This window comes from Schistocerca piceifrons, chromosome 6 (genome assembly GCF_021461385.2).
Source record: "Schistocerca piceifrons isolate TAMUIC-IGC-003096 chromosome 6, iqSchPice1.1, whole genome shotgun sequence".
Classification (NCBI taxonomy): Eukaryota; Metazoa; Arthropoda; class Insecta; order Orthoptera; family Acrididae; genus Schistocerca; species Schistocerca piceifrons.
Genome location: NC_060143.1, coordinates 427,953,733 through 427,966,113, shown reverse-complemented (window position 1 = coordinate 427,966,113; position 12,381 = coordinate 427,953,733).

Below are 12,381 nucleotides of genomic sequence, written 5' to 3'. Positions count from 1 at the left end.
AATCTTTGAAACCTTGAGCTGAGATTATTTCAATTTGTAGCTGGGGCAGTAAAGTGCTACGCCTTTTCTTTGGGCTGGTGGAAAGTATTTGCTTCTGTTTGAGTATCTGAAAGACTAAGATCGACCATTTTTTTCCATACGCACGGCAGTGTGCCTGCCTCTGCAATTCAGTCGTGTCTAATTGTGATCTGCTCTGGTAGCTTCTCCCACCTGTCAACACTTCACTCCATTGTCATAACGTTCAGATCGAGAGTACTACAGAAGAGAGCACCACGGACACAAATATAGGATAAAATGTTTCGTTTCAGAAAAATTACTGCTCACTTAATGTTCCCACTGTCGTTTCTTTTGAGGGGTTGGGTTGGGTTATTTGGGGAAGGAGACCAGACAGCAAGGTCATCGGTCTCATCGGATTAGGGAAGGACGGAGGAAGGAAGTCGGCCGTGCCCTTTCAAAGGAACCATCCCGGCATTTGTCTGGACGCGGGATTGAACCATCGTCCTCCCGAATGCGAGTCCAGTGTGCTAGCCACTGCGCCACCTCGCTCGGTGTTTCTTTTGACCTACCACGTCTAACCACTAGCGCTAACATATTCGTAATACACGTGCTGCATGCAGCATCTTCCTTTCTTTCATTTTATTAACAAACAACTTTCGGTTAATACTACCATGAAGTGTTTTATTTTATTTTTTGCTTTGCGGTTCGTAATTGTTTCCATTATTTTCTAATTCGTTTCGCGGTTCCAAAATTACTCTGTAAATTTGATGAGTGAGGCACTCCCTTGTTACTGACTAAAGCTGCCTCAAACTAGTTACGCTTTAGTTCATCAGACTTTAACGCTGCTCCGAAACCTCAGACTGCCAGCAGTAAAAACCTTTACGGCGCTGGTACAGTAATGAAGCACAACACGGGCGGAACCCGGCTTTACGTCGGGCTTCCTTTACTGTCCACAGGGCTCTCAGTACAGCTTATTTAGCCTGAGCTAGTGACGCTGTTCTTGGCCAAAACTTCCCCACGCAAAACTTAAGTGTATTCAGAAGGTTCACATACGGAGATACGAAGATTCCATTTGAAAATGTTGCCTTACATATTGATATGCAAAACATAAGGACGAACTTTCACGTGATGTGTTACTACCAAGTAATATAGATCGATGAAGCTTGGAACGTACATAAAAAGAACTGCTGCAGAAGAGATCACAAAGTGACTGAAAGAAATGCGCAGTGAGACGAACAGAAATGAGATTTTTACCCATAGACAATACTTACACTGAAGTCACTGAGATTTATGGTGTTTCCCTGTACATTACAGAGAACAGTACATGGTCTTTAATATGGCGAGTTATCACAATGGCCGGCACGACATGCCTTGCAACTCGTTCCTATGCCGGCCGCAAGGTTGATAATGAATTCTTTTCATAGACCATTTCATCCCTCCACCAGCGTGGTTCACAACTGTTGCATGGTAGTTGGTTCTTGTGCACGTGTTACAATATGTCAAACGCATCCTAGACGTGTTCGATGTGATTTATGTAGGAGGGACAGACAAGGCAGTCCATTCTCCGAATTCCTCTCGGTGCAAGCTCCTCCACCCGCACTGTTCGATGCAGTCGTCAGTGTGACAATAACATCGGCCGGTGAGTGTGCCGTGTTCAAAGATTTGGAGATCAGTAGGATGATGCAACATTATGCATCTCCGTACCATAATCCTGGACCACAGAGTCGTTCGACAGTGCTGTACATATTCCAGTTGGCGAGAGGTGAGAACACGTAATGGTCCCAGGAGCATTGTTGAACAAGGTCGTTTTGATCACTTAGTACTCCTTTCCCACGTACGTGTATTCGGCCCTGAAGCGAATTCGGCCCTGATTTCATTTCCGTGGATGACAGTGCACGACCGCGTTGAACTGCGGAGAAAAAGGAACTCCGAGAGGGTATTTGGCGAAAGGACTCTCCTGGCCGATGCCCCGACTAAATCCAGTCGAGTACATGTGTAAAGCGAAAGGGAGATCTACAAACCGGCCGAAGTGGGCGAGCGGCTCTAGGCGCTACAGTCTGGAACCGCGCGACCGCGACGGTCGCAGGTTCGAATCCTGCCTTTTACAAAATAGGAACAATTCCATGATGTTATAAATACAACACACTGTTGTAATTCACATATTCATACGTGAAATGAAACATCGTGTGGCAGGGGCCTGCCGGCCGGTAGACCCAATCGTCTGGTGCAAGTCCTTTGAGGTGACGCCACTTCGGCAACTTGCGCGTCGGTGAGGATGAAATGATGATGATAAAGACGACACGAACACCCTATCCCTGAGTGGAGAAAATCTCCAACCCAGCCGGGAATAGAACCCGAACATGACAAGCCGGCGCCCTGTCCACTCAGCTACGGTGGCGGAAATATTTATACCTGTCAAGTCCATACACATTATACAACATGTATGTGTGTATTTACATTCCACACACTTCCTAAACGACTAGGTCGATTTAAACCAAACTTGCTACACATATCACTCACTGTCCGGAAAGAAGCACTTGGGTGTAAGCACCACATACCTATCAAACAAGTGTAGCCCAAGACGCACAAATACCAGAATTTTTTCATCCAGTATTTGAGAATGAAAGTATTTAGTCACTTGAAAAGAAACTTCACGCATAATTTCAAATCTTCACCAAACTTTCTCTCACTGCCAATGGTGAAAGAAAGAAAGTTTATCGTTGGCTACATTTTTGCTCTCCATCCAGTAAAACTGCCGCATCAGGCGTGAGGTTTTAATCTAACGCTACTAACTGAATTCTTGACACATTTTGTAGACAGTATTCGCATATACCAATGAAGGTACCGGCAAAATTATATCACTGTACGACAGATAGGTCAAGAGATAAACATTGAGCTGTTTGGAAACGAAATTGCACACGAAATTCCGTACAGATACATGTGAAGTATAGGTAGAAGTATGTGTGCAGTATGTTAAATACGCATGACATTTGCGTACGTGGGTGAAGCTGGGGGTAAAAAGCTCCTGCCACGGAGTGATTGCAACCAAACTTGGTACACATGTAACTGTATGACTTTCTAGTGAGACTACGTTAAATAAGGACAATAGATTTAAAACTGTGTAATATGAAGGAAATGATCCAATATGGAGGAAATGCGTCGTACTCTACTGTTTCTTACTTTGTGCCTATTTCGTATTTAATTCAGTGACATATTTTATACTACCTCAAGATGTCCTACGTACATAACTAGGAATGTTATACAGCAATTGTTAAGCACGTTGAAGTAATTACATGAACATTTATAAGGTTGCATACGTCCCTTAGGCAATACGTCAGTTCTTAAGAAATGAGATTCTCCGCAGAAGCGGCGAAGAGTAGAACATCTGAAGAAAAACTGACAGTAAAAAGGACTTGATGACAGCACATGTGTTAAGAGAAGACACAGTACGTTTGGTGGTGCCTGAGGCAGTAGAGGTTCAAAGCTGTAGGGACAGTCAGAGTTTGACATATACCCATAGAATCACTGCCGATGAAGAGGTAGGAAAATGAGAGTAATTCGTGGAGAGCCTAATCAAAGCAATCAGCAGACACATTGAAAAAAACCCGTTGCTGATCCAACCGCATGAAACGATCCTCTCAAAGGGAGCAGAGGAAGAATAGGTCGCAACTGACTACCAAAACCAGGCAGTGGTGAGAACCTGGAGATATGGTGGGACACTAACGCCGAAACTTCACATCAGAAACGTTTTATTGTCAGTAATGCTCCACCAGCGGAGAAATACTTCCAGCGGAGCACAAAAAACGCTAATGTGATCTTGTTTTAAAAGATTCTGACTGAAGAGTGGGGTATCAGTTGCCTCATTCTACCTTCCTCAGCACCTTTAAAGCTGTTGGATCCTGTCTAGTCGTCGAATACGGCGTGTCTGGGAAACTTGTTTTCTCGGGTCGCTAGACAACATTCAAGTAAACGTATTGATGAAATTTATCACAAAAGGGAGTGATTACAATACATAACTTTATATTAAACAGATGTGTCGCAAGCAAAGGGCGACAGATAAAGTAAGACATCTCTTCAGTATATACAATTCCTAAGTCTCTGGTGTTGAAGTGCCTAATGTTGATGCTGCCGTAGAAGTGGGCCATGGTCGTTTTGGCGCTGCGCTTATGTTCTCATCTTATAGAGGCCCGTGCTGTCACGTTGTCGTCCTGGAGAGGGATCGGTCAGCGTGCAATTGGCTGACGTCTTCTCCACAGCCCTCTCCATTCTGTCGTTCGCGACTGGCGTCCAAGCGCTTGACTTTACGACGTAACATAAACTGTTCCCAAAAATTTTGGCGTGCCAAAATATCTGCGTTTTTTATCGTGCAGTCACCTGAAACTCCTACATGCTCCCCTAAGTCACACACACCGATTAGTCCATCGCTGCTGTAAATCGCTCCCAGTAGCACTTTCTCACTCACTCATTGTCATTACCTCTTTGTGTGTCTCTGTCATTGTCTCCTGTTTCATAGCCGCAGTCCCTTCGCTCTGTCCTATTACCACACTCTCCACTGACTGTCACTGCCTCTGTCTTGCTCTCTCTTACTGCTTGTATCTCATTCCATCCTCCATACTGCTGCTGTCTTTCCTCGTTGTCACTATCTCTCTCTTCCTCATTTCAACTGTCATACTCCATATCTCATTATCACTGGCTTTCACCCATTTCCATTCTCTCTCCGTCTTTATTCTTTGCCTCCCTCTGTAACTCTCTCCTTCATTCTTTTCCTAGCACTGTTCTGTCACTGTCAAGTATGTTCCACTGCTACTATGTCCCTCTCTTTTCTCACACTCTCACTGTCTCCTTCACTCTTTCTGTACCACGACCAATATCTACTGTCTTCCACTATTTATTACTTTTCCATCTCCCTCTCTCTTTCTCTCTCAGCGTAAAAAAGCGCGAATGTGTTTTCATGTCAAAAGTTTTGGAAATCTTTTTCAAGATGCTGAGGAAGGTAAGATGAGGCATCTGATACCCCAATTTTCAGTCCAGTCTTTTTAACAAACCGCTCCACATAACATGGTCCAAAACTACGTGCCTGAAAACGGGATACTCCCAGGGCTCACACCTCGGGTTGCATCGGTGATTGAAACGTAGTGTCCCTACGTTTTGGACAGCAATTTCGATAGGGAACATTTGTATACCTAACAAAAGGTTCTTCTTAATGTATCCATCCTATAACACAGGGTCAAGGATTTAATGTTAGACATTTCCTCCAGCTTAAGCATGTGGAACAAATCCGCTGGCTCTTTTTGCATCGTATGTGGTCTATGGTACGCCTTAAGTGTCTTATGGAGGCACAATTCAGTTCACGTGGTGGTTCCTGAGAAAACCCGAAAAAATGGCTTTTGGGTACCTAAACCGAACCACGGATTCCAAGACGCCTATTTGAAGTAAATGGCTTTAATTTTTACGATACATTGCTAAGAACTCGATCTGGAACTGCCTCGACAGTTTTATTGATAACTTTGTCCCTTTCAGAGATACAGAGGTTCAGAGTTACCTACTTGTACATCTAAAACACGCACGCAGTATTCGGTGTGAGCAGAACGTAATTTACAACTACGTCTGTTCTTTCAGCGACTGACGTCTACTGACTGTTCTGGCCATATTAAATTTCAGCTGCTGGTGTTATTTTGAAAATGGCCTAAGACTAGGCCGAAACCGATCATTTTAAAAAAAAAATTATCATCGCGATCAAGACCGTTTCTCACTAATATTATATAGCTGACAGTGACAGAACAGTGTTCGTAAAACAGTGAAGGAAACGCTGCCAGTGCGAGAGAAATGAGGAGAAAGATAAAGTGTAAGTGGGTGCAAGCCGGTGATAATGAGGCAGCTTCACCGATATATCGTACAATCTGCAGCAGCCGCAAATGATGTTTTATTCTAATAAGGTGCCCACCAAAGCCGCAATATCTCTATAATTCTTCTGCACGGGTATTAAACAGGTAGTGATCTTACACTGAACATTAAGAGGGGCGCCGTCATTTTGAGTCTGAAAGCTAAAGTATCTCTAATGACCTCGAGCTCGGTGAAATGTTAACCTCTAATCTTTGTTCTTCACAGAAAATCAGCACGCAAGAGTGTACTTAATTTCGCTCCGTAAGGTAATAACACTTTCACACGTACTTCGCCTGAGACTGTATGTCGAAATTATAACCAAGCAAGTACTTCTTAACCAGCAATTATTTTGACGTTTGTAGACATTTCAGTGTATATCAGCAAAAAACTGGATTTTTTTTCATTTTGCTGTAACTAAGTTCGATTATTTCGTCGCTATCCGGCAGCCATTAAAGTTCTATGTGATTTATTTCAAAATGTATTATCTTGTCTGTACTCCATGATCTTGCGAAAATTTTGATTTTCATTTCGATAAAATTGTCTTTCGGTTGCCGTAAGGTCGAAAATTGTAAGCATGAACTGGAATTTTATCTTATTATTACGGCCTCATTTTCTACCGGCGTTTTTAAAATTCGTGTTGTACTTCAACACGATTCTCACACTTCCTTCACGCATTTTCTTTAGCTGAGAGCCCAGCATGGAGTTTCAAACACCGTACGCTCTTTCATACCGTATGAAACTGGTCACGTGTTTTGTGCAATTACTTTACAGTGGCTTTACAGATATTGTGTGCCTTCTGGCGTACAGAGTTTGTTACGAAGTTGTGCATTAGTAGAAGATAGTTCTCGCATTATTTTATAAATATTTCTTTGGACATGAGTGAGAATAGCTCTTATACTAGTTATACAGAGATATCTTCCACGGAATTTTATATTTATTTACATAAGCATTAATGTTATACGGAAAATATTTATTCGTTGTGTGTGTGTGTGTGTGTGTGTGTGTGTGTGTGTGTGTGTGTGTGTGTGTGTGTGCATGAGTGTGTGTGTGTGAGAGAGAGAGAGAGAGAGAGAGAGAGAGAGAGAGAGAGAGAGAGCATGAAAGTAAGTAAACTGACTCTAAGTCGTTTTAGGAGAGAGATATATGTTGATAGCAATTAGTTTGGCTTTTCATATTACTTCAAGAAATAGAGCAACAAACCCTTTTATGTATTTTTATTTATCCAAATACGTGTTTTGGGTTCTCTCTCTCCTTTTCAATTGCCGTAATACGTATTTCAATATGCACTGACAAATTATTAACATACCGACTGCATTTGAATGATGTAACAACCAGTGCTAACGCTAAATTAATCATTATGGTCACAGTGAAGTTATCCTTGAAGTTTTTCATTCGAATTAGGATCTGCCTCTGATTATGAAGCAATTGCTTAACTGAACCACGCCTTTGTAACCAACAGAATGGCGAAAGACGTATGAACTGAAGGTTTCGTCGACTTTCAAGGTACGAACATTTGATATGCAAATTGTGTTATACTTAAGCCGTAAATAGAATTAATCTGATTTGCAAGTAGCGTATTCCTCCATTTAATTGTCTTCTAGACAGTGATTACTAATACATTAAGTACTTGTAGCAGTTCTACTTCTTGGGAATTGTGTTTGGCCGGGCAGTTTTGTAGAAATACCACAAGTAAGATAGTATCCGTTGTTACGTGAAGTATGTGGCCTAGGGCTGTGGGGCGGGGAGGGGGGGGGGGGGGGCAATGTGATGAATCAAGACAGTACACCAATGCAGTAAAGCAGCTTACCTGCAGGTCTTACCATGCTCCAGCATGACTTGTAAAAATTCTAGACGGCCATTAGAGATACTGCTGCTTTCTATCTGAAAATGACGACGCCTCGTTTGATGTTCAGTCTAAGATTACTGCTTCTTTAATATCCCTGCAGTAGAATTATCGGCTCCGAGGTTCTCATTTTTTTTCTAATTAACAATTACATGCTAGAAAGATCAAAAGGCTTTCTTAGAGACGCAGAGGGAATGTGGCAAGATGCGAAGGCGTTTACGAACGTATGCTGTTGGCAGAACTTTTCGACGATTTCACAAAGTTTATAATTTTATTCGTAGCTGTAGTTCAGCAGCTACAGAATATTTCACCAGAGATAACACTTCAGCAGTCAGCTGCACTACAAAACCTTTATTTGGTTCACTTAACCGGTTTCGACGGTTTAAAATGCCACATTCAGAAGTTAAATGTGCTCAGATCATTAGTAAGCCAACGTCAAAAATAAGAATCGAACAGTCGTGTCCTTTGCTACTGATTCAATAAAGCTGAGTGACCTCTCAAAAAATATATGGTACGTCCGAAGAGTGGCAAACGATTAACTGTCAAATTTCACATCCCACATAATAAATGCGATAAAAGCGAACCACCAAACTGATGATTGTCTTTCCTTGCATTTAGTACGTACGATGTTAAATTTGAAGTTAATCGTTTGCTCCTCATCGCAAGTATCATATATTTTTTGAGATGTCACTCTGTTTTATTGACTCCGTAGCAAAGTACACAACTGTTCCATTCTTATTTTTAACGTTGGCTTAATAAAGGCCTGAGCCCATTTAACTTCTGAAGAAACCCGTTAAGTGAACCAAATAAAGGCTTTCTTGCGAAGCTGACGACTCTTTTTTTTATCTTTGGTGAGATTGCATAAAGTATGAGACAAGAGCCTCCTCGTCACAAAATACTTGTAGCTGGGTCCTTCTAAAAAAAGGCAGGTAGGAACCTTAATAGGTGGGATTGTTCTAGTCTCCGACGGCACAGAGACAAAACCATTTCCTTCCATTAGCTGGAGTCCCGTAGCCCTCTGCGCGAAAATACGGATATTTCATTGGTCATACTGCTCTGACATAATGCTTTCTGGAAAATTATTCAGCCGAATTCATGGACGTTTATTATTCTTACTCTGCGTGAGGGCGCTTCAGCATAATTGATCCTTGTCCACGAATAACTGATTCTAAGAATTTTTCGATTGGCTCGCTAAGACATGGCGAATGTCTTAGGACAGGAGGCGCCGAGGAGACACTGCAGCCTCTTCGTGAGGGAGAGACGTTTCAAATATTGCTCGCAAACTTCGGTGTCTGACGTAAGAGTAAATAGTCGTTACTTTCTTTGAAGCTGCAACTGGAGCAAGATGTTTGGTTTTGGCTACGTAGCTTTTCGGGTTTCAAAGGCATCGTGTTCGATAGAGTCATAGCCTGAAATGGACATCCGATGACGCAGTGAATATGTTTATGCAAATGCACCTAGCGAGTCAGCAGCAGTACTGGAGGTCAACACAACGACAAAGTTCAAAATGATGAGATGTGCAATTGTCCTCGGCGGGTATAGGTCACTATCTGCTAGGTGAACATAAGAGTTTTTCATGAGCAGTAGGAATATTTCTTTCTGGCGTGTGTTGAATTAGAAATTCAGATTTTGTCAATCACTGTTGTCGATGAAGGCAATGGATCAGTCATGCTAGGAATGTAGTAACTTTGAGTGTCTTGTATTCAATCTCCACGAACCATAGTTCCCTGTAAATGTTTCACGTACTTGTGGAAACGTTTCTCAAAGAATAGGTTAATTAAAGGTGTCTATAGTGAACTTAAGTGCAACTACTGGACACGTTAATGTCGGGTTTTGTAATTCACAGTAGATTTTATGGCATCTTTGACTTTCATTGCGTAGGTGTCTTACCTCGTCACAATATCGAATTGTAGTGTTACCATTCTGCCAACCTTCTGAAGTCTATAACCCCTTAATTTATCTTTAATTAAATATCTCAGTAATTATTAGCCTTTATTGGATCACTGGATATCCAAACATAGAGGGTGAATCATCTAACACTTGCACCACGTATATTTCGAACATGTAAGGCACTATCACATGCGGTTTTAACGGAATCAAATTGTAGGCAAGCTCCCGTATTTGCAGCCAATATGCAGATTTTGAGACGTTGACGAAAGTGCAGTGATTTACAACAGTTACAGAGTTTTAATTGGGACAATGTCAGTTGACAGTAAAATCCTAAAAGTAGCGTAAACGTGGATGTCGATGAAGTTTATTGTAGAAAGCTAGAGCAAATAGTTCACGAGTTATCGGGTTGTGAACATTGTATACACCAGCAGCTGTGTGTTCCATCCTAATGCTGAGATGCTAGGCAACGATGTAATGTTTTTCTTCATTGTGTTGTGCATACACTGTGATTGCACTTCGATGCTAATCTCAGTTATTGTGTTATAGTGGACGTTGTAAGACATGTGAAAACAGCAGATATGCTCACAGTTTATGGTGAATGTTGGAAGTGTGCCGTTTGTTCGTATACTATGTACGCTGAAAGATATCCCAGTAGACATCAACCACTTCAACTCATACAATCTCTTCAAAGTAAACAGCTGATTTGAAACGGTGTATAGCTACTACCTCCACTGTGATTTCCGCTGAAATGCTAAAACGTATTCAGCAATGGTTGCATTGCAGACTGCAAGCTAGTTTGACGCTGGTGGTGATCGTTTTCAGCCCAGGATTTGAGGGTACATTGCTTCGTGACGCCCAGAGACATACTGCTTTCTTCTTTCTTTGTTTTTCGTTCAGCCTAGGCAATGCCCCCTTCAGTAACACGACAACTCCGGAGACGTTTTAACGTCTGTGTATGGTTGCACTTTCGCATCCATTGAAATCACAATCGATTGTGCTAACACATGGAACAAACAAACATCGTTATTTACAATGTTCAAACTACGATATCTTGTAAGCTACTTGCACTAGACTCCTGCAACATTATTGATATTCTAATTTAATCTTCGTTAATTGTGCTACTGTGAATAGGCATTGTTCCTTTGAAATATTTGTACTTTTGGTAAATAAATATGCATTTCAAACTCTACACTCTGTGTATGGTCCGCAAAGGCGGCCCCTGGCTAACGTTCCAATCTGTGAAATCCACATATCAACTGCTATTTGCACTATCGAAATATTTGCGCTGCAAGTTTTAAGTATTTCACCCAGTTGTAGGCGATGTGGTAACACATTTTTTGTTTTACTTATTACACAACGTGATCTAGGTACCTCAGTAGCAGTGACGCAGTCAGGGCCGGTTCAAGGCCTAGTGTCAAAGGTGACGCTTGGGGCTAAAATCCGTGAGAGGTAGAGGAGAACTCCTCTCTATATGGTCTCTCTAGACGCCTCAGCTGTTAGATTTCTGTACAAGACGTGTCACAATGAGTAGCAGCCAATTGGTGCGCGAAGCTGAGAGAAGCACGAGGGACGCCCAAGGGCAAAATCTTTATACAGCGAGTATCACTTTCACACGAGTGAAAGTATAGGAAGGAAAAAGGGGTAGTGGTGGAGGCGCCAAATGCAGTGCTCCAAGACTGAGATAGTTCTAACCCTTGTGGGTCCGTTTTCATTATTAGATATGAGATCCGCCTGTTGGGTAAAACCCATTTTTTTCATGTAGATCCAAACATGTTTCAGTATCACTGTTAGGGGGTTTTCCTTATTAAAATCTGTGAAATATGATGTTTTAAATGACAATTCATCTACAAAAATCAAGCCTAAAACAGTTTTATTTGTAGATGTAGTTACTTTAATTTTAACCCGCCAGGTTAGCTGAGAGTGCTAATGCGCTGCTTCCTTGACTTGGGCAGGGGCTCCAACCCCGGATCGAATCCAGCCGGCGGACTACGGACCGCCTCAGTTACACAGCTCGCAGACATTTGAAAACGTTTGCATAGTTTCATGGCTTACACTAGACGCAGACCGCTGGGGTGCACTAATTCCGTTCAGGGGGTACGAGGTGGCGACAGGAGGGGCATTTGGACACCCTCTGACACTAACATCGCCAAATCCATTGTAACAAGGTCAACCCCACACTGAAGTGGGACAAAGGCCCCAAGAAAATGATGAATGTAATTACTTTAATTTTACATTAAAAGATGATGCAGAATATTCTGTACATCAACCGGTCCTGGTGGCTTTTCATCTAGAGCTAAATGATGTTAGTGCGAATTTTGTTGGCGAGTTAAGTATCGCTTCATATTCAGAGATAATTATGTTGTTCGGAGATATTTCGCGTCTATATTTCTTTCTATGTAATGGTGCAAAATCACGAAGTATAAAAAAATATAGCAAAAAAAAAAAAAACAGTTTCTCACTGAGTTACATTGGCAGATAGAAACTTAACATAACTAACGTATGAATTTCTGAAGAATCCCACCTATTTGCTAGATATGGTTCCTTCTGGCTTTCACTTGGAATTACTGTATATCTGAAGGAGTTGAGTTTGAGTTCAGCGAACAGCTGGCACTTCCATTTCATGGATGAGAATTAACTTGGGAACGAATACCATTATTGGCGTTAAAAAGGAGAGTATTAACTGTCTTCAGTAATCAGACTAAATCAGTTTCTTATTGCCATCGTACCAACAAAACATCATTATTACTGTATATATCAACTGTATTAAA